This window comes from Ambystoma mexicanum, chromosome 4p (genome assembly GCF_040938575.1).
Source record: "Ambystoma mexicanum isolate Mex_15411 chromosome 4p, UKY_AmexF1_1, whole genome shotgun sequence".
Classification (NCBI taxonomy): domain Eukaryota; kingdom Metazoa; phylum Chordata; class Amphibia; order Caudata; family Ambystomatidae; genus Ambystoma; species Ambystoma mexicanum.
The window spans coordinates 444549203-444566046 of record NC_090927.1 but is presented as its reverse complement, the minus strand read 5'-3'; the positions used below and the strand labels follow the sequence as shown (position 1 = coordinate 444566046).

Below are 16844 nucleotides of genomic sequence, written 5' to 3'. Positions count from 1 at the left end.
AAGGGAAGACATTCTGCCTACTACAGTGAAACTGCAAGCCAAGAAAGACCAGGGGAAGGAAGCTATACCCCCTCGTGTTATATATCATGAAGCAAAGCCAAGAAGGGCCTGGGGAAGGGTGTCATTCCCCTGGCCCTGTGAAGATACTATGAACAATATACCTGGAGAAGGGAAGCATTCTCCGGGAACCCAACAGTGAAGACAACTATGGGCAACAAGGAATAATGTATGACTTGGAACTTTACTTTTTGTGTTTGAACTGAGAACTTTACAGCATCACAGGCTGGAACTTTGTTTTGTATCTTGGAAAGAAACTGAGGCCTGGAGAAGGGAGTCATTCTCGCAGGTGAAGTTCCCACCTGCCAAATGGAACAATGGTCCGTTGTCCAGAAGAAGGGAACCATTCTTCTGGACCAAGAAGATCACTACTTCTTTAGTTTAGTTACAAGTGTGAGGGACAGGAGTAGGCATTTTGACACAAAACAGTGGACTCTTGTCATTTACTTAGACATTCTGACAGAATCCTTAGTTCCTTAGTTGAGGACGGTAACCCTTCTTAGAGTTAGGGCAAAATAAGTTTCCTCTTCAATTTGATTAAATAAAGGTTTATGCCAACAAGCATGCCACCTGTGTGGCAGTCTGCTCCTTCTGCATCCTTACAGATGTCATAGAAGATATCGTCCATGAAGTGTTGAAAGGTTGCCGGGGCATTGCATAGGCCAAAGGGCATATCTATATACTCATAAAGACCATAACAAGTACAAAAGGCGGTCTTCCACTTGTCTCCCTGTAGTATGCGCACCAAGTTATATGCTCCTCGGAGGGCTAATTTTTTGAACCAAACGGCTTCCCGTAATTGGTCTAAGAGGACCAATATTCGAGGTATCATGTATCTGTTTTTTACTGTGCTCTCATTTACCTTTCTGTAATCGATGTATGGTCTTAAATCCCCTTCCCGCTTGGCTACAAAAAACAAAGGCCGGTGATTGTGAGTGTCAATTAAAACCCATTTTGAGGGCGTTGTCCAAGTATTCCTTAAGAACCATGTCTTCCGTTTGAGTAAGCGAAAGCACTTGTCTTCCAGGTATCATCGCGTCTGTGATAAGATCAATGGGGCAATCATAGGGGTGAAGTAGTGGAAGATGTTTGCCTTGCTTCTTGTCAAAAACATCTTCAAACATTAGATATTCAGGTGGTAAATAAGGCACTATTTGAGTGGTAGCACCGATGAGATGAAAGAACACTAAAGCATGACATGGTGATACAAAAGAACTCTTGGCTTCTGAACGTAAACATGTCTTAACACAGAAGGGAGATGTAAACAAGACTATTCTGGCTATCAGGTCTATTTGAGGATTGTGTTTCTCCATCCAAAGCATTCCAAGTGTGATGCTGAATTGCGGTGCTGCAATTATGTCATAAACTATGGTTTCTTCATGGTCTTGATTTAAAGTCATAAGAGGAGAAATAGTTTGCTGACGTACTGTACCTGAGGAAAACATGGTACCATCAACACCTCTAACAGGTTTGGGTTCTGATTTATCTGTAACTGGAATGTCAAGTGTTTTGACCAAGGTTATGTCTATTTAGTTACCTATGGCTCCAGAGTCCATTTATACAGTAACCTCATGTTTCAGTGCAGGCAACACCAACAACATGGCCACCATAGATACATGAACAGTGGTACCGCATGCCATGCCTACAGATGTGGAGTCCTGAATAAGACTCATCCATGTTCCCCCATCTACGTGTGAGCCCTGAGGAAACCCAGTGTTTTTCAGGCCTCTGAGGTCTCAGAGGACATTCTTTAAGGAAATGGGCTGTTCTTCCGCAGTATGTACAATACATACAGGCATCAGCCGCACGCCTTCATGGTCTTTCCGCAGGAGACAGAGTGGCCTGGTTTAGCGCTTTATTCGAGCAGTCAAAAACACTCTTCAGCTACCGCTACCCTGTGAGGTAAGGAATCGGGGATATGCTCATGGCTTAGAGGGTCTGCAGGCATCCCACCAGAGGGGAGTCTTCTTTTATCCTAATGAGAGACAAGGAGCCTGAAGAACATGTGGTGCCCTCCTTGGTTAAGCAAGGAGGGAGATTTGCCACCACACGTAGTGTGGCCGAAAAATTGTGGATACCCAGCACAGGAGTAAGCATACATTCAAAGACACACACTGGGCCCACACGGAATTTGGGTAGGAGGCTTAGTGTGAATTAAAGTGCTAAACTCAGTTCCCAAGACCCTTTCTAGATATAGTAAACTGTTCAAGGTAATTAAAGGATAGTTCCGGGACTTTTTTTTATTGTTCCTACGGTTCGGCCATGTGTTTTTAAGCATAAATCGGTAGATCGTAGAAAACTTTCCTATGGACCTTACCCGACTTTTCGTCCATTAACGCACTCGAAATCAGCCACCATTTTGTGATAATCCTATCATTTCCCCCCATCGACCTGGCTCACCTGCGTTTGCGGCACTAAATCAAATCCCCCGCCCCTGAGCCTGACATCAGCAGACGCGTACCGCCCATTTCCCAACGCCAAAGCACGTTTCGTGTCAACAATCGCTGCGCCTCAGCTAATGAAGTGTCGCCATGGAAATGGCAGGACGCCTCTTTCCTCAATAAGTATAAACACACCGTTTCACAACACACAGCAGCAGATTTTCGATTCCATTGCTCTCTCTGTGTTACTTTGAGTATTCTGTGACTCGTTTCTGTGCTCTGGTCAGCTACCTTCGCCGCTTCTAGGCCTTGTGAACACCTGTACCATCTCTGTAAATTATTTTACTTTCTTTACCACACAATGGCTACAATAATGCCGTATATGTACGAGCCCGAGTACACCGAGGAAGAACTACTGGAAAGGCAAGCACGCGAAAACGATGGGGATTCGGACGGCAGTTGGGAGGACGAGTCAACGGATGAAGAGCCTGGACCATGTCGCATGGACGGCGTCTCCACCTGGTGCACGTGCAATCGGTGCGAGCTAATGCCAACTGAGGAGGAGAACTGCTGCGGCCGTGAAAATTCCGGGTGCTTGGCCTACATTTCGGAAGGCGAGCCAAGTCCGCAATGCATCACCGAGCTGCCAGAGTTCAGGGAAGCCTGCCTCTCATGGACCGTGTTGAGGATGATGATGGTGCTTATGCACGAACTTCGCGGCACTGTTCGTCCGCGTAATCCGAGTAACGAGTAAGTATACTCTGGTTGTGATGTCAGTGATGCCACTACTATTTCATGGTCGTCTCCCACATATAAAATTACATCTACATATCATTCGAACGCATGTAAATTGGTTCCATATTGTGCATTTTCTAGATAGCATTTTTTTCAAAGCAGAATGACATTTTTTACCTGAATCGACATTGATAAGAAAGTTTTGTCATTTTAATACAGTTTGCATCTTTCTTTTTCACAGGTGGTACAGGCTGGTGGCCTATCGTTGCTTCACTTGGTGGCTTCACGGGAGGCTCGGACACCGCGTTCGGAGAGTAATACCTGCCTGGCCATTAGACAACATTTCCCCAGCGACAGTGGACAATACCGCGGATTTTCCCTGGATGTGCTGCAACCGGAACTTTACAATGTGTAATGTTTATTATTTATGTTCAATTGAAATTAAGATCTAAAATAAAACCCAACATATATTTTAACAATGGTTGTTTTGATTTTTTAAATGAATCTAGTGTGTCTCCATTGAATAGTCTTCCTGTGCCTTGTCTTGTCACACCACATGTCTCCGGCCAGCATCCTCCCTCACTCTGGCCGCCCACCTTCAATCCACATAACCGTTGAACCCATATGCAGCAGACATACATATGTTATTTTGCGGGTTGGCATCAAGCCTCCCGGCCTTGCCTCCTCCCCCAAAAATACTTACCACACCACTTTGTTCAAGCGTTGGCAATAAAAGGCCGTTGGATTTTATTGATACAAAACATGGTTATAGGTAAATAATCAATATGGTTGATCATAATAAATCATCCTTTTGGGCACCGGGTACAGAGATGACCCCCTCTGGCCCGTGCCGCCTTGCCACCACAGGCCAGCCTGCTGCTGACTAACTGCCTAGGCATCCAGGGTCTCCAGGGTGAACTGCACCCATATATTCTCCTGGGAGGGTGAGGTATTTATAAACTCACCCCCCCTGCCTTCCATGTACTAGATCCTGCAGCCTGCCTCTTACATGCAGTTAGATGGCCTCTCCTTGGTGAGGCCCTGTGGCAAACGAGTCTTGTCTGCACGACCACCGCCCCAATCCACCCCCCCCGCCCTATCAAAGACAGTTTGCACCGGGGTACTTGCGCTGGCAAGTGGAGCTGTCAGGGAGCGATAAAGGCCAAGAGGTGCCAAAGACCATGTACACTTCAAAGTGGTCTATAGAGCATGGGTTGTTGTTCCCATGTCTACCTCCAGACCCCTTGTCTCCTGCCAAGCATCCCCCCTCACACTGGACGCCCCCCTGCAATCCACATAAGTGTGTCTCCATTCACGAGTCTTCCTGTGTCTTGTCTGCACGACCACCGCCCCAATCCACCCCCCCGCCCTATCAAAGGCAGTTCGCACCGGGGTACTTGCGCTGGCAAGTGGAGCTGTCAGGGAGCGATAAAGGCCAAGAGGTGCCAAAGACCATGTACACTTCAAAGTGGTCTATAGAGCATAGGTCGTTGTTCCCATGTCTACCTCCAGACCCCGTGTCTCCTGCCAAGCATCCCCCCTCACGCTGGACGCCCCCCTGCAATCCCCATAAGTGTGTCTCCATTCACGAGTCTTCCTGTGTCTTGTCTGCACGACCACCGCCCCAATCCACCCCCCCGCCCTATCAAAGGCAGTTCGCACCGGGGTACTTGCGCTGGCAAGTGGAGCTGTCAGGGAGCGATAAAGGCCAAGAGGTGCCAAAGACCATGTACACTTCAAAGTGGTCTATAGAGCATGGGTTGTTGTTCCCATGTCTACCTCCAGACCCCGTGTCTCCTGCCAAGCATCCCCCCTCACGCTGGACGCCCCCCTGCAAACCGCATAATGCCACGACATATTCACGTCATTCATTCACAAACACACCCCTGTTTCGAATTCTTTATAACCCACTTCATATTTCTAATGAGAACTTCTTTGCGCTTTGCTAGTCAACCCGTGAAGGTGCTGGTTATCTGCTCTTCGTCTCTGTGAACTTCCGTGACCACTTCGAGCAAACTCGTCAGTTTGCAACCTGTGAACTGCTCCCTGTTCTACGACAAGAAACTACTCTGATCCCTGCATCTAACTGTTTGTTCGTCAAGGTAAGGCCATGTACCATAATCATTTTGCGTCCAATTTTTTAATTTATATCTGTTTGCTAGTAGTCATCAAATTGCATCCATGTTTTCTTTTCGTTCAAGACAGTACATGCAAGGAACTAGTCACATGTTCTGAGTTTAGTCAAATTATTTTTCTATTTTTTTAAAGTTATTCAAATACTTATCCGCATGTGAATAACGTGTATAGTTCCAAGAACCAAAAGAACCTTGCATTGAACCTTTTATGTGTCATTTAATTTTTTAACACATTGGTATTCATAGAGAATTGTTGATCTTTACTTTTCAGAACTTTCCACAATGCCTGCCTGTTCCATTGGCGGTTGCCCTTCGAAGACCCATAAAAAATCTGAAGGTACTATAATGCATGTTTTCCCTAAGACAATAGATCAGATAAGAGAATGGGTCCGGTATTGTGGATATCCACCGTCTGAGCTTGAAAGTAGAGTCCTAGAAGTCTTTGCGGACAAGAGGGGTGATCGATACCGCATCTGCAGCAGGCACTTTAGCTCAGACATGTACTCCACATCATTGCTAATAAAGAAGAACACACCGCGAGCGAAGCGAAAATTGCTCTCAACCGCTATTCCCACTCTATTTGTCCACATCCCTCCACTGGTGAGTCAAGTTTACGGATTTAGCTCTCGGCCTTGCGGTAGTGTGTAGCATTAGCTAACAATAATTTCCCCATTTATGTATCCACTCAATATGAAGGCGGAAGATTCTCCATCCGTGTCGTTATTGCAGTCATCAGCCACTTCAAGCGCCTATCGGGTAATCTTACTTAGCTATTCTGCCACTGACTTGTTTTAGGCATGTAAATGAATAGTTTTAATTTATCGTGTATTTATTTTACCTAATGGTACACCCTACTACTCGTCCTCTAGTCTTTGTTTTCAGTTATAATTATTGTTATCCAAAATAATGAAAGTACTGTCTTTCAGGGAGATGCTGAGGTGTCCAACGCATTGACGACAACCGTTGATGTCACTCAGATGCTCGAGGTACGTTTCCGGACAGTTCCATCGATGGAGATCATCAGATCTTGCATTCTTGTAGCGTGATTGTTACACACAATGTTTCTTTCGTTTTTAGCCATTGATATGTCCTTCTGTCGTCGCCCTCCTATGTGTCTTCTTTTTTCAATATTGTGTTCATTACTAATGAAAGTCCTATGTTTCAGGGAGTCGATGGAGCATTAGTCCAAGAAGAAGGGGGAGCATGCAGTTACGGGTCGGCGCAATGTTCTACAAGAACATCACCCCTAGTAGTTGATGCAGATCTCTGGGTGGTGACACTTCCAACGATCGAGCAAATCGAATCATATTTAGATATCCATTACTTATTTTAGACAACTGATCATTTGTGCAGGTCTATTTAGATGAGCCGTTGACGCCTGCACAAAGTTTATGTTCTTTTTAACAAAATAGAAAACCATACTAATGCAATTACTGTGTTTCAGGGAGTTGCTGAAGCGTCATCTTCAATAATATCATCAATGGAAGTCTATGCGGAGCCCGAGGTATGGAACTTGACAGTTCCATCTAACTAGATCAACAATGCGTGAATAATTGTCGTTTGAATGTTCTACACAATGCGTTCATTCGTGTTTTGCTATTGAGATGTACGTGGGTATTGGTCCCCAAGTACATTTTGTGTTTTCAACATTATTATACATACTAATGAAAGTTCTATGTTTCAGGGAGTCGATGGAGCGTCAGTGCGTGATGGATGTGCTTATCATGAAAATATAGTCGTTGCAGCGCAAGAGGAAGTGGAGACATGCACACACGAGTCGGAGCAACAGCGTCCTGATGTTGAAGTTCGAGGCAAGAAAGTTTCAAAGAAAGCAAAAGAAGGTTAGTGTCCTGGTCACTATATTATGTTTTTTTCACTGTTAATAGTTCAATACTGTAAGTTGTGTTTAAACTGAACATTTCTTTTCCAATCTGTCCTCTAGTTGCGAGTGGGTGTACAAACTAGATCTACACAGACAGTGAAGCGAACAAGAGATGTTGCTTGTCAAACCTTTTGGCAGGGACTTGAGACTGGAGATGCATCGTGCCAATGGGAAGAATATGAAGTGATTGACAACGGAGCTATACCACCACCAGCCATTGATAGTGAATGTCCTCCTGGTAGTTCGGATGCAGTCGGAGATCAATTCACAGAATCCACACCCGCAAAAACTAAGACCGCGAGAAAGTTGAAGAAATTGTTTTATTCACCCATCGCCGGAGAAGGAACAGATGTTGCAATGGAAGAGAATGAAGTGGACGACAATGAAACACCATCAATATCACTGAACATAGCGGAAGACGATATCAGAGATTCTACCTTTCATGTGAGTGACATGTCCTCAACGTTACAGGCCGAACCAGCTGGGATGCAGAGTGACAGTATAAGGAAAGAGGCCAAATTCATTGTATTCGATAGTTGTTTGATTGATATTATTATTAGGATGAAATGTGGGCGTTCGGTTGGTGGGGAAGTATGTGGGGAGCCATTGATTAATGTGACTCGTGCAATTCGAGGCACTAACCTTAAAATACATGCCACCTGTACAAAATATCACCCTTTCTCATGGTCTGCACAACCCATGCTGGGGCAACTGCCAGCAGGCAATCTACTTTGTGCAGCGGCCGCACTTTTTAGTGGTTCAAGTTTTAAAAAGTTAGAGTATTTCTTTCAGTTTGTGGGAATCCATTTCATTGCGAAAACTCAGTTCTACAAATACCAAATCGATTATCTATTTCCAGCCATTAGCGAAGCTTGGAGAATGGAAAAAATGTCTATTGATAGTACATTCGCGGGCAAACGGTTCAGGCTAGCCGGTGATGGACAGTGCGACAGCCCAGGATTTTCAGCCAAGTACTGCACCTACCACTTTCAGGACATGGAAAGTAAGAAAATTGTGAGTTCGGTGGTCGTGCAGGTGTCACAAAGTACATGCTCAGTGGCCATGGAGAAAGTTGGCTTTGTAACATCATTGCAAGAACTACAATCGCGGGGAATGGTGATCGACCTGATAGCCACGGACAGACACGTTTCAATTGCCAAGACAATGAGAGAAGAGTACAAAAATATAAATCACCAATTTGACGTATGGCATCTTGCAAAAACAATCATTAAAAAAATGTCGGCTGCAGGTAAAAAAAAAAAGATATGCAAGGTATTTCACAGTGGTCCAAGTCAATCAGCAACCATCTTTGGTGGAGCTCAAAAACATGTGGAGGGTCGTTGGAAATTCTACTGGAAAAATGGCGGTCAGTAATGCTACACTGTAGCAACGTTCACCGCTGAACCACAAACCAACATTTCCACAATTGTGAACATGGCCATTTGTCCACAGAGGAGGCACGGAAGAAGAAGTGGTTGATTCCTTCATCACCCACTCACAAAGCCATTGAAAAGATTGTATTTGATAAAACTATAACAAGAGATTTGAGGGGACTCACGGAATTCTGCCACACAGGAGATTTGGAGGTGTTCCACAATATGTGCCTAAAGTACAGGCCAAAATGCATTTTGGCATGGAGGGCATGATAAATCAGACTCTTCTAGCGGTCTTGGCACATAACCATAATGTTGGCCGTCAACAAAGTAGGACGACCGGAACTTTAGGGACGCTTCCCTACAATAAGGCCTTCACTAAAAGAAGTAAACAATGGGTGATCAAACCAGTGTTTCAGGATATGCAATATGAGTTTATTGAGAGACTTATTGTTGATGTCCTAGATAGGCACATACATGGAGTTGTGAACGAACCTGTGCAGGGGACAACTGCATTGCCACCCAACATTGCCTCTGTTCCATGTCCACCTAAAGCAGAGCTCATTGAGAAATACACATCACGGTTTAAATGATTGTAATTTGATTGTCTGTTCTCTCGAGTCTCCTCATGTTGCAGGCCCATTGAATATGTGTATCTATGTAATGTGTAAATAAAAGTGATTGGTCAGTGTACATGCAATGTGTCTCTCCACCGTTGCCCCTCCCTTCACCGTGCAGTTGTGCGAACCACCCGGGTGTCACCTGTGACTTTGCTCTGGAGTCTTCTCATGTCGCAGGCCCATTGAATATGTGTAGCTATGTATTGTGTAAATAAAAGTGATTGCTCAGTGTACATGCAATGTGTCTATCCAACCTTGTTCATTTGCGCATTAAATTAAACCAAACAGTAATATAAATCATTTTTCAAAAAATATAGAATGTCTCCGTATTTATGGTTCTCTGGGGCTGCAAATGCACGCAGACAAAATGCAAAGATGGAGTGTAAATTTCAAGTCCTGTGAGATGGCCTTACACTGAATGTAACTAACTAGGAATGTGTGCTCGTTCAAAGTGAAGGTCAGCTGCTTTGATTTTTTGCTCGGGTGCCGGAATGGCCCACGACTCAGTATAAGGTTCTATTGTTAGTTGACCTTGACAGGCCGGGACCATCCCGAAAGACTTCTTTTTGGGGGTGTGGTGCAATAACGTAAACGATAATGAATATAATTTCAGAAACGAAAGCCATTTAATGTTCGTTCATTAGAAGAAATAACGTCGGCATAGAAGGAGTGGTATTTCGGGGCTGCCCTACGCACAGACACAATGGAAAATGCAAATATAATGTAAGTAACTCTTTAGATGAGTTTATACCGCAATTTAATTACTATACAGTAGCTTTAAAGACGGGTTAAGTTGTACTTTTTCGTTCTATGTGGCATATTGTTTTGTACCGCGCACTATCTTGAGGAGAACCATCTCCTTTTACGGAAGCACCTCAAAACCTTCCTCTTTGGTTCTGCTTTCTCTCTCCCTCTCCCCTGCTACAACTGGTCCACTGTCTGCGACCTCGGTCCTGGGCCCTTCCACTCTCCACCTGCACTGCCTCCCTGTCAACCCCTGCACTGGGGGACTGTCTCAGTATCCTACAGCCCCCCCTTCCCAGCACTTGTTCTGCACTTACCTTGCACTCGCCACCAGCTGGCCCTATGTATTTATTATTTTATGCTACTTACCTTGTACTCCACTTCCCCCCTCCCCTTCCCCTTGCACTTTTACATTCCGACCTACCCCTGCACTTGCGCGATCTGAATGACACCTGGCCTAGTAGGATCGTTGTCTGTCTTCTCCTTGTTCCCCTCCTCCCTGCTTTGCCACGCCTTGAAACACTTGTGTATAGGCGCGTTGCAAATGACATATTATATCATATCAGTGACGAAGTGGTCCACTGGCGCTCAGGCGGCTCTGAAAAAGGCGGAGGAGAGGGGGTGGGTTACTGGAAATGACATATATTACCCAGTTGCGCTGTCCTAGCTATGAAATAATTTCCCGACCTAATATATAAAATTAATAATTTTAATAAAGATCTGATGGTGAGACTAATTTCATTTTTTATGTTTTTAAAACAGGTACATCCTTCATTATTGTATGTGTCACGAGTACCAGACACCGGCGGATGGCTTTTACAACCGCCAGTTGCTTCTCCGCGTGAACAACGTTACCACCCTGACCATTTTATGGGACGATCGCCAAGTACAAGTATGCCCTTACGCGGTACTAATGGCTAGATGCAACATACATACCGTTGTGGTGGCCTAGTGCCTCGTTGTTGGAACAGCCATGTGATTATCAGTGCGACCGAAAAGCTTATTTTATCGTAAACCAACACCCTGTGTACTGCACACGAACATCGCTTGCCTCAAGATGAACTATTTTGGATCGAGAGCAAAGAAAAATGCAAATCGCTGAATATTCTCTAAACATTTGATGTCAAATAAATGTACTTTACCAAATTTACAATCTTGCGGTTTGATTTAAAAGTACAGTTTCATATTCCGAATTGTGGCGCGCTGTGTTGTGAGCTGATCTGTGTTGGTTTCCGGGTTCTGTGTGGAGTCGCGTAGAAGACGCCTGGGCGCGTTTGCCTACGCAGCACAGTCACGTCACGGATAGAGGCGGGGAATATGAATGTTTTGATAAAGTCTGTTACAGGGGCGGGGGATATGATTTAGTGCCGCAAACGCAGGTGAGCCAGGTCGATGGGGGGGAAATGATAGGATTATCACGAAATGGCGGCTGATTTCGAGTGCGTTAATGGACGAAAAGTCGGGTAAGGTCCATAGGAAAGTTTTCTACGATCTACCGATTTATGCTTAAAAACACATGGCCGAATCGTAGGGACAATAAAAAAAAAGTCCCGGAACTATCCTTTAAGATTGGGCCCTCCTCAATCACAACCTCTGACAGTAAGGTGTGGAACTATGGCCAGGTAGTTTGTGTCACGCCACCGTCGCTTACCTGGGTGAGGAGGCGGGGTCGACGAGAGTTTACTCCTGATGGTGCTTGTGGTGACCGCGTTTGCTCGCAACCACCGGCTCCCTGGGGGTATCCATGTTTACGGGTCTGCGCATGTGTGGGCGACCGATCCTGCCTTCCGTGCACGCACAGTCTGCCTAGCCCTGGAACAACGTGGCTTATGTTGCAAGCCTCGCTTGAGTCCCAGTTCCTTATTAGGACCCCATCCACCACAGCAAACCGAGTCTCAATGCGTTCTGTTTACTGACCGCTGGTACACCCTTGCGCTCTGTTCCTTGGCCCTTGTGTTCCTGGTTCTGGTCTCTGTCTGTTCCTTGGGCCACATTGCCCCCTGCCTGTTTCTCTGTCTTCTCTGGAGTTGGTTGGTCCTTGTCACCAGCACCCTACCTTCTGAGTTTTGCGCACTGCACAGCTATCTACTGGTCATCTATTGGCCTTCCCTGCTAGCGCTAGCACTGTCCTGTCATCAGGCTAATCAGGGAAGAAGCTGCCTTGTGACGTTGGGAGCCGCTCCAACCCTGACCTATTATTCCACCAGGTCGGTGTTGGGCTGGTTCCCTGCGTTACCATTTCCTCGCTTCAGCAATCATTGACAGACTGGCTACCGCTCGGCATCGATCACCATCGATCACCAAGAAGTTCAGGTACGCAGCGCCAACGTGACACTTACTTTAACAGCTTGCCTCAATACGCAACGTGAGAAAATCTGTATCTATTGCAGCCAGGGTATTAGGAAGATACCACCCAGTAGTAATGCCATCAAGGTTTAGGGCGTGACCAGAGGAGGGGTTGCATGAACAACCTAGACAAAGAAAGACATGCATCCTCCAGATGAAGGGCTGTGTAGTGTATCCTATCCAACGAACCGCACACCACTATCTGCCATACCATTCCCTTATACAAACTACCAGCACATTAGATTTTGCAGAATTTGGCAACCATCACCGTCTTCCTTAATGCGAAGCCTCCAGGAAGAGAGATTCTGTGAGGGTCCGTTATTAAAGGGTGGAGAGCGGCGTGTACTGCTGTTGCTTTTTCTAACTCAATAAACCCTTCTAATTCATCGGATGCCTTTAAGCCCTTATACAATACCTTCGTTGTCACAATACTAACCGATTGAGACAATCCTAATCCCCAGCAGGTTTGAACCTTTATAAAATAATTAAATCTACCTAAGAGTGACCACCTGTCACTGATGCAAATTTTGGACAGTCTCTAAAGAAATTATAGAAAACATCAAAGTTACGGACACACATTCTGCAAAAATGGTCACGTGTACAGACAAAAACTCAGAACAACTTGTAATGAGGGCCATTCATAAAATGGTTTTATTACAAGGGCATTGTTGTCACGTTTCACATTAGCCTCGTTATGTTAGAGGCGGGGCTAGAGAGGGAACTTTGAATGGGAAATGACGTGCGAGGACGGGAAGTCCTCAATTTTGGAGATTAAAGGAGTAGAGGCAAGTTGATGGTTGTGGATCTCATTGATTAAATAGATTGTGGCCCGTCTGTAAATTGACAATTATCACATCTATTGGCCATTGTCTGCATGTTTCATATGAAGTTTTAAGGAAGAGCTCAAGAAGTAATCCCAATACTTCAAAATCTGTTACTGTAGCCAACATTATTCTTCCTCTGAAGTATATGATACTTTGCTCTTGTCGCACTGAACTGCCGTGAAGTTCCATTCATGACTACTGGGTGGCGCTGTGGCGTGTGATCTGGATTGAATGGCATTTACTACTCCGAAGTCAAACTTTGTGTGCTTGGTGAAAGCAATGGATTGCCAAAGACTAATAAACTGTGCCCCAGCAGAAAAGTGACAATCAAACATCCTGTGACAGGAGATGGATATAAAGGCTGTTAAAGTTTCCATGGTTTCTGTTTACTGTTCCACCACAGGCATTTGGAAATATGTAGCCTGGGTGGTGGGAGCCAGTGGGTTTCTGCCCTTAATGAACTGTAACCTCAATGAAGTAACTTTGCGTGAATTCACCTGAAGCGACCAGAAGCATCCTTCATAACAATGGCGATGAGCTCAGAGGCCATGGAAAGTAGATTTGGTTTGATTGGTGTCCAGGAGCACTGTGGACGTTGTTATGGAGCATCCAGGGCTGTTACATGGAAGAAGACGGTACTAGGACAATTTAGTGTACTGTTTGGAAAACAAAAAAAGCTGTGAACATGGTAGTCTGTGGCCGGAAGATAGGCTGCAAGAAAGTGAATGACGTACTGGTACGGGGAGGCACCCATAACTGTCATTTCGTGGTTAATGCCACAGGGGCTAGAACGCATGCCGCAGTACAGGGCACAGCAGGCTCAGGCCGGCCTATAGGGCAATTGGCTAATGCCCGAACCAAAAACACAACATGCTAGTGTTGGCCTGTTTTTTTGGGTCACAGTGTGCCACTTTGTTGACCCATGTGGGCCAGTTCAATAAGCTACTTCACCACGTGGCTAGTAGTTTTGGCCAGTGTTACTGAATACATATTCTTTACAATGCACAATTGTGGGTTCACAATGTGGGTTCCTGTCCTATGCCCTAAAGGATTCTAATGTCATCTTAATGAAAGAACTTAACATGTAGTTAACTGAAGTGTGCAGAAGCGTCCTTGGTAACAGTTGCCTAGCAGTGCCAAAAGATAAAGTGCCACTGGAATTACTCCATTGTATGCCTAAGTGTTCCTCAGATATGATGTACTGCCTACTCTCAGATAGTAGTAACAACATTACAAATAGTGCAGAAATAAAGTCCTTGTCTGCGCTGGGCCTTTTTTTGTATCGTATTATGTTGAACGTAAGCTGCATATGTCATAAAATTGCCTTTCTGCATGGTTAATATTTTCTACCTACTAACTTATGTAGTAATTGTAGTAGTGATGGTGTCCTAGCAGCTCCATTGGACACTATTGTAGCCCCTGACCCAATTCTGACGTGGCTCAGAGGGTTGCATTGCTCACCCCTCACCCCCTCTCCCCCTCCCCCGAGGGAAAGGGAGGTAAGTAAACAGACGCCCCCGTGACAAAATACTTTATTTTATTGCTAATTTGTTGTGCTTCGCTGTGACTTACCTGGTCACCATGGGCTGTGCTATCCAGGATCACAGTGGGGCTGGAGGGGACTTTGCTAGAGAGAAAAACAATAGGCAGCCCTCCTCTGCCGAAAGAATGGACGAGGCAGGGAAGGGAAGTGCAACACACAGAAAACACTCTTAGAGGAATTTCGGCCAGATACAAAGAAACAGTGAGGCAGTGGAGTTCCCTGGAGCGCCGAGGAATTGAGCGGGCCCCCAGAGCGAAATTGACTTTGCAAGCCAGGTTACATATGCCAGGAGCAGCCTGGGAGGATCTGGGGACCGCAGGGTGAGTGCCCAGTGCATCCTGGGCACCCATAAAGCCCGAGGGAGTGGACCCAGAAGATCCCACCTGGGGCACCTTGTGATGTGAAGCTCATGAACAGCAGAATGGCCTGTGGTGCACCATGCCCTGCCCTGGGTCCATACTCAAATGGATTGCTGCCTGGGGTAGAGCAGGGCCAACCAGGTAGCGAGAATGGGGTGGCCGGGAACAGGTGAATACAGCCTTGGGGCTTCTCAGCTGCACGAGGGCCAACTAGGGTGGTCCCAGAAGACTGGAACATTGCTGGTCCTCCTGAGATCAAGCCATCGGGCTGGCTAAGTGAATAGGTCCAGGGACACATCTTTGTGGTGGTGCAGGTGAAGGCTGAGGAGGTGCCGGCCCATGAGAGGATAGGGAGCAGGGCGGCGAGGTGCAAAGACAGCGGTGTGCATCTGCATGGTGCTGACCAGACGTGCTGGAAAGACCAGGGTGGGCCCACGTGCCACTGCCACCCAGTGGAGATGATTGAGCGGGCAGGCTGCACCCAATGGTCCACTGCGGGGAGCAAACTGAAAAGGTGAATACAGCGCTCCCAAGGTGCAAGGCATGGGGTGCTGCTGTGCTTAAACATCACTTGGGCCTACTGTGGCAGAGCCCCACATGGGCAAGGGGCACTACTATAACATTGAGAGCCCCTGTGCTTTGGCCAGCCCCACAGAGGCAGCAGGGAAAGGCAGGTGCCACTTCCACCCCCAACTGAAAGACCAACAACCAGGGTACAGTGGCAGACTCTAAAGAGACTTAAAGAGCCATTGGGTGTGGCTGGCTGCAGCAAACGACCTCATATATAAAGTATATATTTATGTATTTTATTATTATATTGTGACATGTCTAGTAAGCAGGCCTCTCCAAGAGGGGATGGAAAACCCTCTCAGACTGGGGAGAGAGTCCTACCAGGGAGAAATCCAGAGCAGTCCTACCCCTGAGGTGGACGGTGGCAGTTGAAAAGGCCCACATTTCTGCCCTCCTTGTGCCAGCATGTTCCATGTAGACCTGTTATCTCGAGCCTTGCCTCCTTTGCCAGATGCTTGACAGTGTCGTTCTGTTAATTTCAGAATTCTGACATCAGAATCAGAAGAAAAAGAAAATATGCAGCAGGAGGAGAGATCCCCACCTCCACATGACCTCTATTAAGATTCAGAGAGCGAGAGAACCATTGAAGGGAAAACAAGCAGAAATGCTGCCACCAAAGCACCACTGAGACGCTGGTTCTACCTGATGAAGAGAGTGGCAGCATAGAAGACCTCACAGAGCTGCCAAACTGAACAGGCCAGCCTGTACAACAACCCAAGGGCCCCCTAGACCATCGGGGACCAGGAACAGAGACAAACAAATCCCCCCGATATACTTACCCAGACACCCCATGGAGCCATGTCCTGGAACATGAACCTGCACCCTGGCCTTCCACAGCCCTACGAAAGAAGTTGGCAGGTCTTAGCCCTCTATTTATGTCTTTCCACTTCACACATGTGCCCTGGGCAGGGAAGACAGGGCCAGATTGGCCAAGGAAAGAAATTCAATCCTGGACAGGGACGAGGAATATAAATCGGGAAGAGTAAGCAGGAAGTGTGTTTTTTTAGGTAAGGTCATAGGTGGTGGTGGAGATGACCCAGAGACCAGCAGGAGGAAGGAAGTAGCAGCGATTGTGGAGGTAAATTTTGGAGCAGGAAGTAGTATTGCAGTGCGAGTGTGTGTTTCTTTGTGGCGAGTGTATAGACAAGATATTGTAAGGAGTGACTGTGAAGTGAATGAGTACTGGGTGAAAGGCGCACGGTTGTGTAATTAGGATGGAGGAGAAAGTAGTAGTGAGGAGGAGGGAGTAGTAGAGTGAAGGAGGGATTAGTAGTG

The 16844-nt window shown here is 46.2% G+C and overlaps 1 long non-coding RNA gene across 1 annotated transcript in view; it reads left to right on the top strand.

Moving 5' to 3' along the window:
* Nucleotides 1–16234, top strand: part of LOC138453273 (uncharacterized) — a 169232-nt gene extending 152998 nt beyond the window's left edge. Inside the window, exon 3 of the long non-coding RNA XR_011260388.1 lies at nt 16052–16234. This is a non-coding gene — a long non-coding RNA (uncharacterized lncRNA). The remainder of the gene's footprint in view (nt 1–16051) is intronic.
* The last annotated feature ends 610 nt before the right edge of the window (nt 16235–16844 follow it).